General features: G+C 37.5%; 6 non-coding genes across 6 annotated transcripts; all 6 read left to right on the forward strand.

The window, feature by feature from the left end:
• The first annotated feature begins 10,002 nt into the window (after positions 1-10,002).
• On the forward strand, positions 10,003-10,074 carry TRNAD-GUC (transfer RNA aspartic acid (anticodon GUC)). Its single transcript has one exon. It is a non-coding gene; the product is annotated as a tRNA-Asp (tRNA).
• Positions 10,075-10,664: 590 nt separating this feature from the next.
• TRNAD-GUC (transfer RNA aspartic acid (anticodon GUC)) lies at positions 10,665-10,736 on the forward strand. Its single transcript has one exon. It is a non-coding gene; the product is annotated as a tRNA-Asp (tRNA).
• Positions 10,737-14,631: 3,895 nt separating this feature from the next.
• Positions 14,632-14,703, forward strand: TRNAD-GUC (transfer RNA aspartic acid (anticodon GUC)). Its single transcript has one exon. It is a non-coding gene; the product is annotated as a tRNA-Asp (tRNA).
• Positions 14,704-15,293: 590 nt separating this feature from the next.
• Positions 15,294-15,365, forward strand: TRNAD-GUC (transfer RNA aspartic acid (anticodon GUC)). Its single transcript has one exon. It is a non-coding gene; the product is annotated as a tRNA-Asp (tRNA).
• A 589-nt stretch (positions 15,366-15,954) lies between these two features.
• On the forward strand, positions 15,955-16,026 carry TRNAD-GUC (transfer RNA aspartic acid (anticodon GUC)). The gene has a single exon. It is a non-coding gene; the product is annotated as a tRNA-Asp (tRNA).
• Positions 16,027-16,616: 590 nt separating this feature from the next.
• Positions 16,617-16,688, forward strand: TRNAD-GUC (transfer RNA aspartic acid (anticodon GUC)). The gene has a single exon. It is a non-coding gene; the product is annotated as a tRNA-Asp (tRNA).
• The last annotated feature ends 386 nt before the right edge of the window (positions 16,689-17,074 follow it).

Raw genomic sequence — 17,074 nt, forward strand, 5'->3', positions numbered from 1 at the left:
GTTACAGAGTCGGTTATTTTCCGACGAACGGAAAGCGGAGTCAGAATGTTCACAGGGTTCGGGGACAAGGTAGCTGGAGCAGATGAAATAGTAAGGGTGGGAGTAGCAGGTAAAGCAGTTTGCGAAACGACAGGCAAAGGCGGAACGGGCAACCCAGGAAGAGGTGGTGCCGAAGGAACATTAACCACGGGAAGGATAGGAGCTGCAATCAAGGGAAGTGGAGCAGCTATTCCAGGCTGACCAGCAGCTGGCTGTACAACAGGTACTGTAATACCCTGTGCATACGGTGGAGGTGAATTCAACAGGTAAGACAACAGAGGATCCTTTTCATGATCCTCCATCGGCTTAGCAGGACATGATGGCAATACAGGGTAACATTTATCAATTGCCAAATTATATTTTCTATTCGCCATCTCCATTGCTTTCTCAGTCTCGTTGACATGCAACTGCCTAGCGGACTCCATTAAAGTCAACCCTTTCTCTTTCTGTTCTTTCTTCGTTTTCCTAATTTCTCTCTGTTTGGCTTCTTTGCGCCATACGCGAAAAGAATCAAACATTGCCGGCCGGGCTTTTCTCTTGAATAACTTCATTTCTAAATTATCTAGTATTTCCGTTTCGAAGCTACCATGCGGTGGCCAACTAAGGACACCATCTTTTTTGGTATAACGGACCCATACTTCATTATACGTAATAGGACCCACACCATGTTTACAATAGAGCTCATACGTAGTAGTCATGACAACAAAAACAAATTCCAACAAATATGCGCAGAGAACTTTGGCCTACCAAAATGAACCAATACCAAAACAAAGATTATCTAAACAAGAGCAACCAATGATAATCTACGAATCAAACCAGAGCAACAAGGAACAACCAGATCGAGCGTAACTAAATACTTAACTGAAATGTGGAAGACGTCACCAAGGAGAACCCGTCTACGTCTCGCCGTACTAAGGTCTGCACCTCGGGTCCAAGACAGGGCGACAGTCAGGGCAGCGGTCCTCTGTAGCCGTCTGGTAACGGGAACCCTCGTGGAAGAGATCGTCGGGCCACTTTTACGACATGCAGGGATCGATGAAGCGGGGTACCTCCCTCCGGAATCTTCACACAAAACTTCTCAAACTTTTCAGGCTTTGGACCGGTACCGGATGACGTCGCCCAACACTGGGCGCCAATTTGAGGTTCTGGACCTTTAAGAGTCCAGAGGTGTCAGGGAAACAACAACCGAAGACCCCTGAGTTCCTCCTGTCTCGGTGCACAAATAAACAGAGACACGGGCTTCTCGATGGCGGCGTCAAAGACCAAGGTTTATTTACTGCAGGGACACAGAAATCATAGGAACCACACAGAGGCAGAATCTACGAGACTGTTCGAATTGCATTAAGTGGGTCACTCTTTAAATACACGCAAATTGTCTTTAGGCAACATTACACGAATATTTCTCATGCCCAACCCGGTATCCCAAACAAACAGTCAATTTGACATTAAACAATAATTAGTTGTAGGTTTTCGGTATTCGATCAGGTCCTCTCGACAGTTTTCCATTCTTCGCCCGATCCTCCCCATCATAAAAATCGTAACCTCCCCATTGTAAAAGCCCAGAAGGAAAGGAGCAGAGCCAGGTGCAAAGGATTGAAATGTAGGATAAGAGGTGTTTATGGATCATACACGGGCATGGCTACCGTCTTCGGCCTTTCAGTCAGGACAACGGACACGAGAACCAGTATAGCAGGACTGGCCTCAGGCAAGGGAAGCAGCTTGATTCTGCCTAGTCATGCAGCGTCAGCCTTTCTCGGGCTCGAGCTTACGTGTCCTTAACAAGGTGACTCTGCCGGGGTCATCGTTCGTTCATTGACTATGTGAGGGCAAGAAACAAGATGGATGCCGTAACTAAAATGGATGCCATGACTTTTACGACAGAATGCCCTATTTTCCAGTGGATTGATGCTAGTTGCGCAGCGAAAACACTGTCATGTATACAATGGATCATTTGCGGTTCATTGGTACCGAAATCGTGTCAGTACTACGATACCGAATTCACGGGTTCGGATCGCTACAGAACCTCAATAGGTATTTATTTTAATCAATCATTTCTTAATAAAGCAGATTATTTTTGGCTAGGAATTTCTGATTTGTAATCATTTATGAAAAAAGATTGCTTCTCCTAACGAAAAGAAGCAAAGCTGCCTATTACAATACTGTGAATTGATTGAGGGCATGCCCTAACCTCATGGAGGTGAGCACTGTTGAGCTAAAGCCAATATGTCCTCGTTAGTATAGTGGTCAGTATCCCCGCCTGTCACGCGGGAGACCGGGGTTCAATATCCGACGGGGAGACGATTCCTTTTATTCACACAATTAAATAAAATGATGTACTTAAGAACATTGTTAACTATATTTGTCATTATCCTTGTCTATTACGATTGAGATAAACGTTGAATTCAGTGATGGCCAAATTGCTTACAGATGTGTTAACTAAAAGTCAGAATATGCTCTGAATATTTCAATCTGCACAGACCATACCATCAAAAACAATTTACATCTATAATCTATTGGAAAATGGAATGAAGCAGTGGGGAATCTTATGCTTCTGCTCAACTCTAGGGGCTAGATTTAGAAGTGGAGTGGCTGCTTTTTGTTAGTAGTGACCCCTGGTGGTAAATGGTTATAAGCTGCAAATGGTAAAGTGAGCTGATAGATAGAAAGATAGATAGACAGATCGATAGATAGGTATTTATTAAGCTGCAAATGGTAAAGTGAGCTTATTGTATATATATATATATATATATATATATATATATATATATATATATATATATATATATATATATATATATATATATATATATATATATATATATGCATAGATAGATAGAAAGATAGATAGACAGATCGATAGATAGGTATTTATTTTAATCAATCATTTCTTAATAAAGCAGATTATTTTTGGCTAGGAATTTCTGATTTGTAATCATTTATGAAAAAAGATTGCTTCTCCTAACGAAAAGAAGCAAAGCTGCCTATTACAATACTGTGAATTGATTGAGGGCATGCCCTAACCTCATGGAGGTGAGCACTGTTGAGCTAAAGCCAATATGTCCTCGTTAGTATAGTGGTCAGTATCCCCGCCTGTCACGCGGGAGAACGGGGTTCAATTCCCCGACGGGGAGACGATTCCTTTTATTGACACAATTAAATAAAATGATGTACTTAATAACATTTTAAACTATATTTGTCATTATCCTTGTCTATTACAATTGAGATAAACGTTGAATTCAGTGATGGCCAAATTGCTTACAGATGTGTTAACTAAAAGTCAGAATATGCTCTGAATATTTCAATCTGCACAGACCATACCATCAAAAACAATTTACATCTATAATCTATTGGAAAATGGAATGAAGCAGTGGGGAATCTTATGCTTCTGCTCAACTCTAGGGGCTAGATTTAGAAGTGGAGTGGCTGCTTTTTGTTAGTAGTGACCCCTGGTGGTAAATGGTTATAAGCTGCAAATGGTAAAGTGAGCTGATAGATAGAAAGATAGATAGACAGATCGATAGATAGGTATTTATTTTAATCAATCATTTCTTAATAAAGCAGATTATTTTTGGCTAGGAATTTCTGATTTGTAATCATTTATGAAAAAAGATTGCTTCTCCTAACGAAAAGAAGCAAAGCTGCCTATTACAATACTGTGAATTGATTGAGGGCATGCCCTAACCTCATGGAGGTGAGCCCTGTTGAGCTAAAGCCAATATGTCCTCGTTAGTATAGTGGTCAGTATCCCCGCCTGTCACGCGGGAGACCGGGGTTCAATACACCGATGGGGAGACGATTCCTTTTATTCACACAATTAAATAATATGATGTACTTAATAACATTGTAAACTATATTTGTCATTATCCTTGTCTATTACGATTGAGATAAACGTTGAATTCAGTGATGGCCAAATTGCTTACAGATGTGTTAACTAAAAGTCAAAATATGCTCTGAATATTTCAATCCGCACAGACCATACCATCAAAAACAATTTACATCTATAATCTATTGGAAAATAGAATGAAGCAGTGGGGAATCTTATGCTTCTGCTCAACTCTAGGGGCTAGATTTAGAAGTGGAGTGGCTGCTTTTTATTAGTAGTGACCCCTGGTTGTAAATGGTTATAAGCTGCAAATGGTAAAGTGAGCTTATTGTATATATATATATATATATATATATATATATATATATATATATATATATATATATATATATATATATATATATATATATATGCATAGATAGATAGAAAGATAGATAGACAGATCGATAGATAGGTATTTATTTTAATCAATCATTTCTTAATAAAGCAGATTATTTTTGGCTAGGAATTTCTGATTTGTAATCATTTATGAAAAAAGATTGCTTCTCCTAACGAAAAGAAGCAAAGCTGCCTATTACAATACTGTGAATTGATTGAGGGCATGCCCTAACCTCATGGAGGTGAGCACTGTTGAGCTAAAGCCAATATGTCCTCGTTAGTATAGTGGTCAGTATCCCCGCCTGTCACGCGGGAGACCGGGGTTCAATATCCGACGGGGAGATGATTCCTTTTATTCACACAATTAAATAAAATGATGTACTTAAGAACATTGTTAACTATATTTGTCATTATCCTTGTCTATTACGATTGAGATAAACGTTGAATTCAGTGATGGCCAAATTGCTTACAGATGTGTTAACTAAAAGTCAGAATATGCTCTGAATATTTCAATCTGCACAGACCATACCATCAAAAACAATTTACATCTATAATCTATTGGAAAATGGAATGAAGCAGTGGGGAATCTTATGCTTCTGCTCAACTCTAGGGGCTAGATTTAGAAGTGGAGTGGCTGCTTTTTGTTAGTAGTGACCCCTGGTGGTAAATGGTTATAAGCTGCAAATGGTAAAGTGAGCTGATAGATAGAAAGATAGATAGACAGATCGATAGATAGGTATTTATTAAGCTGCAAATGGTAAAGTGAGCTTATTGTATATATATATATATATATGTATATATATATATATATATATATATATATATATATATATATATATATATATATATGCATAGATAGATAGAAAGATAGATAGACAGATCGATAGATAGGTATTTATTTTAATCAATCATTTCTTAATAAAGCAGATTATTTTTGGCTAGGAATTTCTGATTTGTAATCATTTATGAAAAAAGATTGCTTCTCCTAACGAAAAGAAGCAAAGCTGCCTATTACAATACTGTGAATTGATTGAGGGCATGCCCTAACCTCATGGAGGTGAGCACTGTTGAGCTAAAGCCAATATGTCCTCGTTAGTATAGTGGTCAGTATCCCCGCTTGTCACGCGGGAGAACGGGGTTCAATTCCCCGACGGGGAGACGATTCCTTTTATTGACACAATTAAATAAAATGATGTACTTAATAACATTTTAAACTATATTTGTCATTATCCTTGTCTATTACAATTGAGATAAACGTTGAATTCAGTGATGGCCAAATTGCTTACAGATGTGTTAACTAAAAGTCAGAATATGCTCTGAATATTTCAATCTGCACAGACCATACCATCAAAAACAATTTACATCTATAATCTATTGGAAAATGGAATGAAGCAGTGGGGAATCTTATGCTTCTGCTCAACTCTAGGGGCTAGATTTAGAAGTGGAGTGGCTGCTTTTTGTTAGTAGTGACCCCTGGTGGTAAATGGTTATAAGCTGCAAATGGTAAAGTGAGCTGATAGATAGAAAGATAGATAGACAGATCGATAGATAGGTATTTATTTTAATCAATCATTTCTTAATAAAGCAGATTATTTTTGGCTAGGAATTTCTGATTTGTAATCATTTATGAAAAAAGATTGCTTCTCCTAACGAAAAGAAGCAAAGCTGCCTATTACAATACTGTGAATTGATTGAGGGCATGCCCTAACCTCATGGAGGTGAGCCCTGTTGAGCTAAAGCCAATATGTCCTCGTTAGTATAGTGGTCAGTATCCCCGCCTGTCACGCGGGAGACCGGGGTTCAATACACCGATGGGGAGACGATTCCTTTTATTCACACAATTAAATAATATGATGTACTTAATAACATTGTAAACTATATTTGTCATTATCCTTGTCTATTACGATTGAGATAAACGTTGAATTCAGTGATGGCCAAATTGCTTACAGATGTGTTAACTAAAAGTCAGAATATGCTCTGAATATTTCAATCCGCACAGACCATACCATCAAAAACAATTTACATCTATAATCTATTGGAAAATAGAATGAAGCAGTGGGGAATCTTATGCTTCTGCTCAACTCTAGGGGCTAGATTTAGAAGTGGAGTGGCTGCTTTTTATTAGTAGTGACCCCTGGTTGTAAATGGTTATAAGCTGCAAATGGTAAAGTGAGCTTATTGTATATATATATATATATATATATATATATATATATATATGCATAGATAGATAGAAAGATAGATAGACAGATCGATAGATAGGTATTTATTTTAATCAATCATTTCTTAATAAAGCAGATTATTTTTGGCTAGGAATTTCTGATTTGTAATCATTTATGAAAAAAGATTGCTTCTCCTAACGAAAAGAAGCAAAGCTGCCTATTACAATACTGTGAATTGATTGAGGGCATGCCCTAACCTCATGGAGGTGAGCACTGTTGAGCTAAAGCCAATATGTCCTCGTTAGTATAGTGGTCAGTATCCCCGCCTGTCATGCGGGAGAACGGGGTTCAATTCCCCGACGGGGAGACGATTCCTTTTATTGACACAATTAAATAAAATGATGTACTTAATAACATTTTAAACTATATTTGTCATTATCCTTGTCTATTACAATTGAGATAAACGTTGAATTCAGTGATGGCCAAATTGCTTACAGATGTGTTAACTAAAAGTCAGAATATGCTCTGAATATTTCAATCTGCACAGACCATACCATCAAAAACAATTTACATCTATAATCTATTGGAAAATGGAATGAAGCAGTGGGGAATCTTATGCTTCTGCTCAACTCTAGGGGCTAGATTTAGAAGTGGAGTGGCTGCTTTTTGTTAGTAGTGACCCCTGGTGGTAAATGGTTATAAGCTGCAAATGGTAAAGTGAGCTGATAGATAGAAAGATAGATAGACAGATCGATAGATAGGTATTTATTTTAATCAATCATTTCTTAATAAAGCAGATTATTTTTGGCTAGGAATTTCTGATTTGTAATCATTTATGAAAAAAGATTGCTTCTCCTAACGAAAAGAAGCAAAGCTGCCTATTACAATACTGTGAATTGATTGAGGGCATGCCCTAACCTCATGGAGGTGAGCCCTGTTGAGCTAAAGCCAATATGTCCTTGTTAGTATAGTGGTCAGTATCCCTGCCTGTCACGCGGGAGACCGGGGTTCAATTCCCCAACGGGGAGACGATTCCTTTTATTCACACAATTAAATAAAATGATGTACTTAATAACATTGTAAACTATATTTGTCATTATCCTTGTCTATTACGATTGAGATAAACGTTGAATGCAGTGATGGCCGAATTGCTTACAGATGTGTTAACTAAAAGTCAGAATATGCTCTGAATATTTCAATCTGCACAGACCATACCATCAAAAACAATTTACATCTATAATCTATTGGAAAATGGAATGAAGCAGTGGGGAATCTTATGCTTCTGCTCAACTCTAGGGGCTAGATTTAGAAGTGGAGTGGCTGCTTTTTGTTAGTAGTGACCCCTGGTGGTAAATGGTTATAAGCTGCAAATGGTAAAGTGAGCTGATAGATAGAAAGATAGATAGACAGATCGATAGATAGGTATTTATTTTAATCAATCATTTCTTAATAAAGCAGATTTTTTTTGGCTAGGAATTTCTGATTTGTAATCATTTATGAAAAAAGATTGCTTCTCCTGACGAAAACAAGCAAAGCTGCCTATTACAATACTGTGAATTGATTGAGGGCATGCCCTAACCTCATGGAGGTGAGCCCTGTTGAGCTAAAGCCAATATGTCATCGTTAGTATAGTGGTCAGTATCCCTGCCTGTCACGCGGGAGACCGGGGTTCAATTCCCCAACGGGGAGACGATTCCTTTTATTCACACAATTAAATAAAATGATGTACTTAATAACATTGTAAACTATATTTGTCATTATCCTTTTCTATTACGATTGAGATAAACGTTGAATGCAGTGATGGCCGAATTGCTTACAGATGTGTTAACTAAAAGTCAGAATATGCTCTGAATATTTCAATCTGCACAGACCATACCATCAAAAACAATTTACATCTATAATCTATTGGAAAATGGAATGAAGCAGTGGGGAATCTTATGCTTCTGCTCAACTCTAGGGGCTAGATTTAGAAGTGGAGTGGCTGCTTTTTGTTAGTAGTGACCCCTGGTGGTAAATTGTTATAAGCTGCAAATGGTAAAGTGAGCTGATAGATAGAAAGATAGATAGACAGATCGATAGATAGGTACTTATTTTAATCAATCATTTCTTAATAAAGCAGATTATTTTTGGCTAGGAATTTCTGATTTGTAATCATTTATGAAAAAAGATTGCTTCTCCAAACGAAAACAAGCAAAGCTGCCTATTACAATACTGTGAATTGATTGAGGGCATGCCCTAACCTCATGGAGGTGAGCACTGTTGAGCTAAAGCCAATATGTCCTCGTTAGTATAGTGGTCAGTATCCCCGCCTGTCACGTGGGAGACCGGGGTTCAATTCCCCGACGGGGAGACGATTCCTTTTATTCACACAATTAAATAAAATGATGTACTTAATAACATTGTAAACTATATTTGTCATTATCCGTGTCTATTACAATTGAGATAAACGTTGAATTCAGTGATGGCCAAATTGCTTACAGATGTGTTAACTAAAAGTCAGAATATGCTCTGAATATTTCAATCTGCACAGACCATACCATCAAAAACAATTTACATCTATAATCTATTGGAAAATGGAATGAAGCAGTGGGGAATCTTATGCTTCTGCTCAACTCTAGGGGCTAGATTTAGAAGTGGAGTGGCTGCTTTTTGTTAGTAGTGACCCCTGGTGGTAAATGGTTATAAGCTGCAAATGGTAAAGTGAGCTGATAGATAGAAAGATAGATAGACAGATCGATAGATAGGTATTTATTTTAATCAATCATTTCTTAATAAAGCAGATTATTTTTGGCTAGGAATTTCTGATTTGTAATCATTTATGAAAAAAGATTGCTTCTCCAAACGAAAACAAGCAAAGCTGCCTATTACAATACTGTGAATTGATTGAGGGCATGCCCTAACCTCATGGAGGTGAGCACTGTTGAGCTAAAGCCAATATGTCCTCGTTAGTATAGTGGACAGTATCCCCGCCTGTCACGCGGGAGACCGGGGTTCAATTCCCCGACGGGGAGACGATTCCTTTTATTCACACAATTAAATAAAATGATGTACTTAATAACATTGTAAACTATATTTGTCATTATCCGTGTCTATTACAATTGAGATAAACGTTGAATTCAGTGATGGCCAAATTGCTTACAGATGTGTTAACTAAAAGTCAGAATATGCTCTGAATATTTCAATCTGCACAGACCATACCATCAAAAACAATTTACATCTATAATCTATTTGAAAATGGAATGAAGCAGTGGGGAATCTTATGCTTCTGCTCAACTCTAGGGGCTAGATTTAGAAGTGGAGTGGCTGCTTTTTGTTAGTAGTGACCCCTGGTGGTAAATGGTTATAAGCTGCAAATGGTAAAGTGAGCTGATAGATAGAAAGATAGATAGACAGATCGATAGATAGGTATTTATTTTAATCAATCATTTCTTAATAAAGCAGATTATTTTTGGCTAGGAATTTCTGATTTGTAATCATTTATGAAAAAAGATTGCTTCTCCAAACGAAAACAAGCAAAGCTGCCTATTACAATACTGTGAATTGATTGAGGGCATGCCCTAACCTCATGGAGGTGAGCACTGTTGAGCTAAAGCCAATATGTCCTCGTTAGTATAGTGGTCAGTATCCCCGCCTGTCACGCGGGAGACCGGGGTTCAATTCCCCGACGGGGAGACGATTCCTTTTATTCACACAATTAAATAAAATGATGTACTTAATAACATTGTAAACTATATTTGTCATTATCCGTGTCTATTACAATTGAGATAAACGTTGAATTCAGTGATGGCCAAATTGCTTACAGATGTGTTAACTAAAATTCAGAATATGCTCTGAATATTTCAATCTGCACAGACCATACCATCAAAAACAATTTACATCTATAATCTATTGGAAAATGGAATGAAGCAGTGGGGAATCTTATGCTTCTGCTCAACTCTAGGGGCTAGATTTAGAAGTGGAGTGGCTGCTTTTTGTTAGTAGTGACCCCTGGTGGTAAATGGTTATAAGCTGCAAATGGTAAAGTGAGCTGATAGATAGAAAGATAGATAGACAGATCGATAGATAGGTATTTATTTTAATCAATCATTTCTTAATAAAGCAGATTATTTTTGGCTAGGAATTTCTGATTTGTAATCATTTATGAAAAAAGATTGCTTCTCCAAACGAAAACAAGCAAAGCTGCCTATTACAATACTGTGAATTGATTGAGGGCATGCCCTAACCTCATGGAGGTGCGCACTGTTGAACCTGAAGCCAATATGTCCTCGTTAGTATAGTGGTCAGTATCCCCGCCTGTCACGCGGGAGACCGGGGTTCAATTCCCCGACGGGGAGACGATTCCTTTTATTCACACAATTAAATAAAATGATGTACTTAATAACATTGTAAACTATATTTGTCATTATCCGTGTCTATTACAATTGAGATAAACGTTGAATTCAGTGATGGCCAAATTGCTTACAGATGTGTTAACTAAAAGTCAGAATATGCTCTGAATATTTCAATCTGCACAGACCATACCATCAAAAACAATTTACATCTATAATCTATTGGAAAATGGAATGAAGCAGTGGGGAATCTTATGCTTCTGCTCAACTCTAGGGGCTAGATTTAGAAGTGGAGTGGCTGCTTTTTGTTAGTAGTGACCCCTGGTGGTAAATGGTTATAAGCTGCAAATGGTAAAGTGAGCTGATAGATAGAAAGATAGATAGACAGATCGATAGATAGGTATTTATTTTAATCAATCATTTCTTAATAAAGCAGATTTTTTTTGGCTAGGAATTTCTGATTTGTAATCATTTATGAAAAAAGATTGCTTCTCCTGACGAAAAGAAGCAAAGCTGCATATTACAATACTGTGAATTGATTGAGGGCATGCCCTAACCTCATGGAGGTGAGCCCTGTTGAGCTAAAGCCAATATGTCCTCGTTAGTATAGTGGTCAGTATCCCTACCTGTCACGCGGGAGACCGGGGTTCAAATCCCCAACGGGGAGACGATTCCTTTTATTCACACAATTAAATAAAATGATGTACTTAATAACATTGTAAACTATATTTGTCATTATCCTTGTCTATTACGATTGAGATAAACGTTGAATGCAGTGATGGCCGAATTGCTTACAGATGTGTTAACTAAAAGTCAGAATATGCTCTGAATATTTCAATCTGCACAGACCATACCATCAAAAACAATTTACATCTATAATCTATTGGAAAATGGAATGAAGCAGTGGGGAATCTTATGCTTCTGCTCAACTCTAGGGGCTAGATTTAGAAGTGGAGTGGCTGCTTTTTGTTAGTAGTGACCCCTGGTGGTAAATGGTTATAAGCTGCAAATGGTAAAGTGAGCTGATAGATAGAAAGATAGATAGACAGATCGATAGATAGGTATTTATTTTAATCAATCATTTCTTAATAAAGCAGATTTTTTTTGGCTAGGAATTTCTGATTTGTAATCATTTATGAAAAAAGATTGCTTCTCCTGACGAAAAGAAGCAAAGCTGCATATTACAATACTGTGAATTGATTGAGGGCATGCCCTAACCTCATGGAGGTGAGCCCTGTTGAGCTAAAGCCAATATGTCCTCGTTAGTATAGTGGTCCGTATCCCTGCCTGTCACGCGGGAGACCGGGGTTCAAATCCCCAACGGGGAGACGATTCCTTTTATTCACACAATTAAATAAAATGATGTACTTAATAACATTGTAAACTATATTTGTCATTATCCTTGTCTATTACGATTGAGATAAACGTTGAATGCAGTGATGGCCGAATTGCTTACAGATGTGTTAACTAAAAGTCAGAATATGCTCTGAATATTTCAATCTGCACAGACCATACCATCAAAAACAATTTACATCTATAATCTATTGGAAAATGGAATGAAGCAGTGGGGAATCTTATGCTTCTGCTCAACTCTAGGGGCTAGATTTAGAAGTGGAGTGGCTGCTTTTTGTTAGAAGTGACCCCTGGTGGTAAATGGTTATAAGCTGCAAATGGTAAAGTGAGCTGATAGATAGAAAGATAGATACACAGATCGATAGATAGGTATTTATTTTAATCAATCATTTCTTAATAAAGCAGATTATTTTTGGCTAGGAATTTCTGATTTGTAATCATTTATGAAAAAAGATTGCTTCTCCAAACGAAAACAAGCAAAGCTGCCTATTACAATACTGTGAATTGATTGAGGGCATGCCCTAACCTCATGGAGGTGCGCACTGTTGAACCTGAAGCCAATATGTCCTCGTTAGTATAGTGGTCAGTATCCCCGCCTGTCACGCGGGAGACCTGGGTTCAATTCCCCGACGGGGAGACGATTCCTTTTATTCACACAATTAAATAAAATGATGTACTTAATAACATTGTAAACTATATTTGTCATTATCCGTGTCTATTACAATTGAGATAAACGTTGAATTCAGTGATGGCCAAATTGCTTACAGATGTGTTAACTAAAAGTCAGAATATGCTCTGAATATTTCAATCTGCACAGACCATACCATCAAAAACAATTTACATCTATAATCTATTGGAAAATGGAATGAAGCAGTGGGGAATCTTATGCTTCTGCTCAACTCTAGGGGCTAGATTTAGAAGTGGAGTGGCTGCTTTTTGTTAGTAGTGACCCCTGGTGGTAAATGGTTATAAGCTGCAAATGGTAAAGTGAGCTGATAGATAGAAAGATAGATAGACAGATCGATAGATAGGTATTTATTTTAATCAATCATTTCTTAATAAAGCAGATTTTTTTTGGCTAGGAATTTCTGATTTGTAATCATTTATGAAAAAAGATTGCTTCTCCTGACGAAAAGAAGCAAAGCTGCATATTACAATACTGTGAATTGATTGAGGGCATGCCCTAACCTCATGGAGGTGAGCCCTGTTGAGCTAAAGCCAATATGTCCTCGTTAGTATAGTGGTCAGTATCCCTGCCTGTCACGCGGGAGACCGGGGTTCAAATCCCCAACGGGGAGACGATTCCTTTTATTCACACAATTAAATAAAATGATGTACTTAATAACATTGTAAACTATATTTGTCATTATCCTTGTCTATTACGATTGAGATAAACGTTGAATGCAGTGATGGCCGAATTGCTTACAGATGTGTTAACTTAAAGTCAGAATATGCTCTGAATATTTCAATCTGCACAGACCATACCATCAAAAACAATTTACATCTATAATCTATTGGAAAATGGAATGAAGCAGTGGGGAATCTTATGCTTCTGCTCAACTCTAGGGGCTAGATTTAGAAGTGGAGTGGCTGCTTTTTGTTAGTAGTGACCCCTGGTGGTAAATGGTTATAAGCTGCAAATGGTAAAGTGAGCTGATAGATAGAAAGATAGATAGACAGATCGATAGATAGGTACTTATTTTAATCAATCATTTCTTAATAAAGCAGATTATTTTTGGCTAGGAATTTCTGATTTGTAATCATTTATGAAAAAAGATTGCTTCTCCAAACGAAAACAAGCAAAGCTGCCTATTACAATACTGTGAATTGATTGAGGGCATGCCCTAACCTCATGGAGGTGAGCACTGTTGAGCTAAAGCCAATATGTCCTCGTTAGTATAGTGGTCAGTATCCCCGCCTGTCACGTGGGAGACCGGGGTTCAATTCCCCGACGGGGAGACGATTCCTTTTATTCACACAATTAAATAAAATGATGTACTTAATAACATTGTAAACTATATTTGTCATTATCCGTGTCTATTACAATTGAGATAAACGTTGAATTCAGTGATGGCCAAATTGCTTACAGATGTGTTAACTAAAAGTCAGAATATGCTCTGAATATTTCAATCTGCACAGACCATACCATCAAAAACAATTTACATCTATAATCTATTGGAAAATGGAATGAAGCAGTGGGGAATCTTATGCTTCTGCTCAACTCTAGGGGCTAGATTTAGAAGTGGAGTGGCTGCTTTTTGTTAGTAGTGACCCCTGGTGGTAAATGGTTATAAGCTGCAAATGGTAAAGTGAGCTGATAGATAGAAAGATAGATAGACAGATCGATAGATAGGTATTTATTTTAATCAATCATTTCTTAATAAAGCAGATTATTTTTGGCTAGGAATTTCTGATTTGTAATCATTTATGAAAAAAGATTGCTTCTCCAAACGAAAACAAGCAAAGCTGCCTATTACAATACTGTGAATTGATTGAGGGCATGCCCTAACCTCATGGAGGTGAGCACTGTTGAGCTAAAGCCAATATGTCCTCGTTAGTATAGTGGTCAGTATCCCCGCCTGTCACGCGGGAGACCGGGGTTCAATTCCCCGACGGGGAGACGATTCCTTTTATTCACACAATTAAATAAAATGATGTACTTAATAACATTGTAAACTATATTTGTCATTATCCGTGTCTATTACAATTGAGATAAACGTTGAATTCAGTGATGGCCAAATTGCTTACAGATGTGTTAACTAAAAGTCAGAATATGCTCTGAATATTTCAATCTGCACAGACCATACCATCAAAAACAATTTACATCTATAATCTATTGGAAAATGGAATGAAGCAGTGGGGAATCTTATGCTTCTGCTCAACTCTAGGGGCTAGATTTAGAAGTGGAGTGGCTGCTTTTTGTTAGTAGTGACCCCTGGTGGTAAATGGTTATAAGCTGCAAATGGTAAAGTGAGCTGATAGATAGAAAGATAGATAGACAGATCGATAGATAGGTATTTATTTTAATCAATCATTTCTTAATAAAGCAGATTATTTTTGGCTAGGAATTTCTGATTTGTAATCATTTATGAAAAAAGATTGCTTCTCCAAACGAAAACAAGCAAAGCTGCCTATTACAATACTGTGAATTGATTGAGGGCATGCCCTAACCTCATGGAGGTGAGCACTGTTGAACCTGAAGCCAATATGTCCTCGTTAGTATAGTGGTCAGTATCCCCGCCTGTCACGCGGGAGACCGGGGTTCAATTCCCCGACGGGGAGACGATTCCTTTTATTCACACAATTAAATAAAATGATGTACTTAATAACATTGTAAACTATATTTGTCATTATCCGTGTCTATTACAATTGAGATAAACGTTGAATTCAGTGATGGCCAAATTGCTTACAGATGTGTTAACTAAAAGTCATAATATGCTCTGAATATTTCAATCTGCACAGACCATACCATCAAAAACAATTTACATCTATAATCTATTGGAAAATGGAATGAAGCAGTGGGGAATCTTATGCTTCTGCTCAACTCTAGGGGCTAGATTTAGAAGTGGAGTGGCTGCTTTTTGTTAGTAGTGACCCCTGGTGGTAAATGGTTATAAGCTGCAAATGGTAAAGTGAGCTGATAGATAGAAAGATAGATAGACAAATCGATAGATAGGTATTTATTTTAATCAATCATTTCTTAATAAAGCAGATTATTTTTGGCTAGGAATTTCTGATTTGTAATCATTTATGAAAAAAGATTGCTTCTCCAAACGAAAACAAGCAAAGCTGCCTATTACAATACTGTGAATTGATTGAGGGCATGCCCTAACCTCATGGAGGTGAGCACTGTTGAGCTAAAGCCAATATGTCCTCGTTAGTATAGTGGTCAGTATCCCCGCCTGTCACGCGGGAGACCGGGGTTCAATTCCCCGACGGGGAGACGATTCCTTTTATTCACACAATTAAATAAAATGATGTACTTAATAACATTGTAAACTATATTTGTCATTATCCGTGTCTATTACAATTGAGATAAACGTTGAATTCAGTGATGGCCAAATTGCTTACAGATGTGTTAACTAAAATTCAGAATATGCTCTGAATATTTCAATCTGCACAGACCATACCATCAAAAACAATTTACATCTATAATCTATTGGAAAATGGAATGAAGCAGTGGGGAATCTTATGCTTCTGCTCAACTCTAGGGGCTAGATTTAGAAGTGGAGTGGCTGCTTTTTGTTAGTAGTGACCCCTGGTGGTAAATGGTTATAAGCTGCAAATGGTAAAGTGAGCTGATAGATAGAAAGATAGATAGACAGATCGATAGATAGGTATTTATTTTAATCAATCATTTCTTAATAAAGCAGATTATTTTTGGCTAGGAATTTCTGATTTGTAATCATTTATGAAAAAAGATTGCTTCTCCAAACGAAAACAAGCAAAGCTGCCTATTACAATACTGTGAATTGATTGAGGGCATGCCCTAACCTCATGGAGGTGCGCACTGTTGAACCTGAAGCCAATATGTCCTCGTTAGTATAGTGGTCAGTATCCCCGCCTGTCACGCGGGAGACCGGGGTTCAATTCCCCGACGGGGAGACGATTCCTTTTATTCACACAATTAAATAAAATGATGTACTTAATAACATTGTAAACTATATTTGTCATTATCCGTGTCTATTACAATTGAGATAAACGTTGAATTCAGTGATGGCCAAATTGCTTACAGATGTGTTAACTAAAAGTCAGAATATGCTCTGAATATTTCAATCTGCACAGACCATACCATCAAAAACAATTTACATCTATAATCTATTGGAAAATGGAATGAAGCAGTGGGGAATCTTATGCTTCTGCTCAACTCTAGGGGCTAGATTTAGAAGTGGAGTGGCTGCTTTTTGTTAGTAGTGACCCCTGGTGGTAAATGGTTATAAGCTGCAAATGGTAAAGTGAGCTGATAGATAGAAAGATAGATAGACAGATCG

This window comes from Triturus cristatus, chromosome 4_1 (assembly GCF_964204655.1).
Source record: "Triturus cristatus chromosome 4_1, aTriCri1.1, whole genome shotgun sequence".
NCBI classification, from domain to species: Eukaryota; Metazoa; Chordata; class Amphibia; order Caudata; family Salamandridae; genus Triturus; species Triturus cristatus.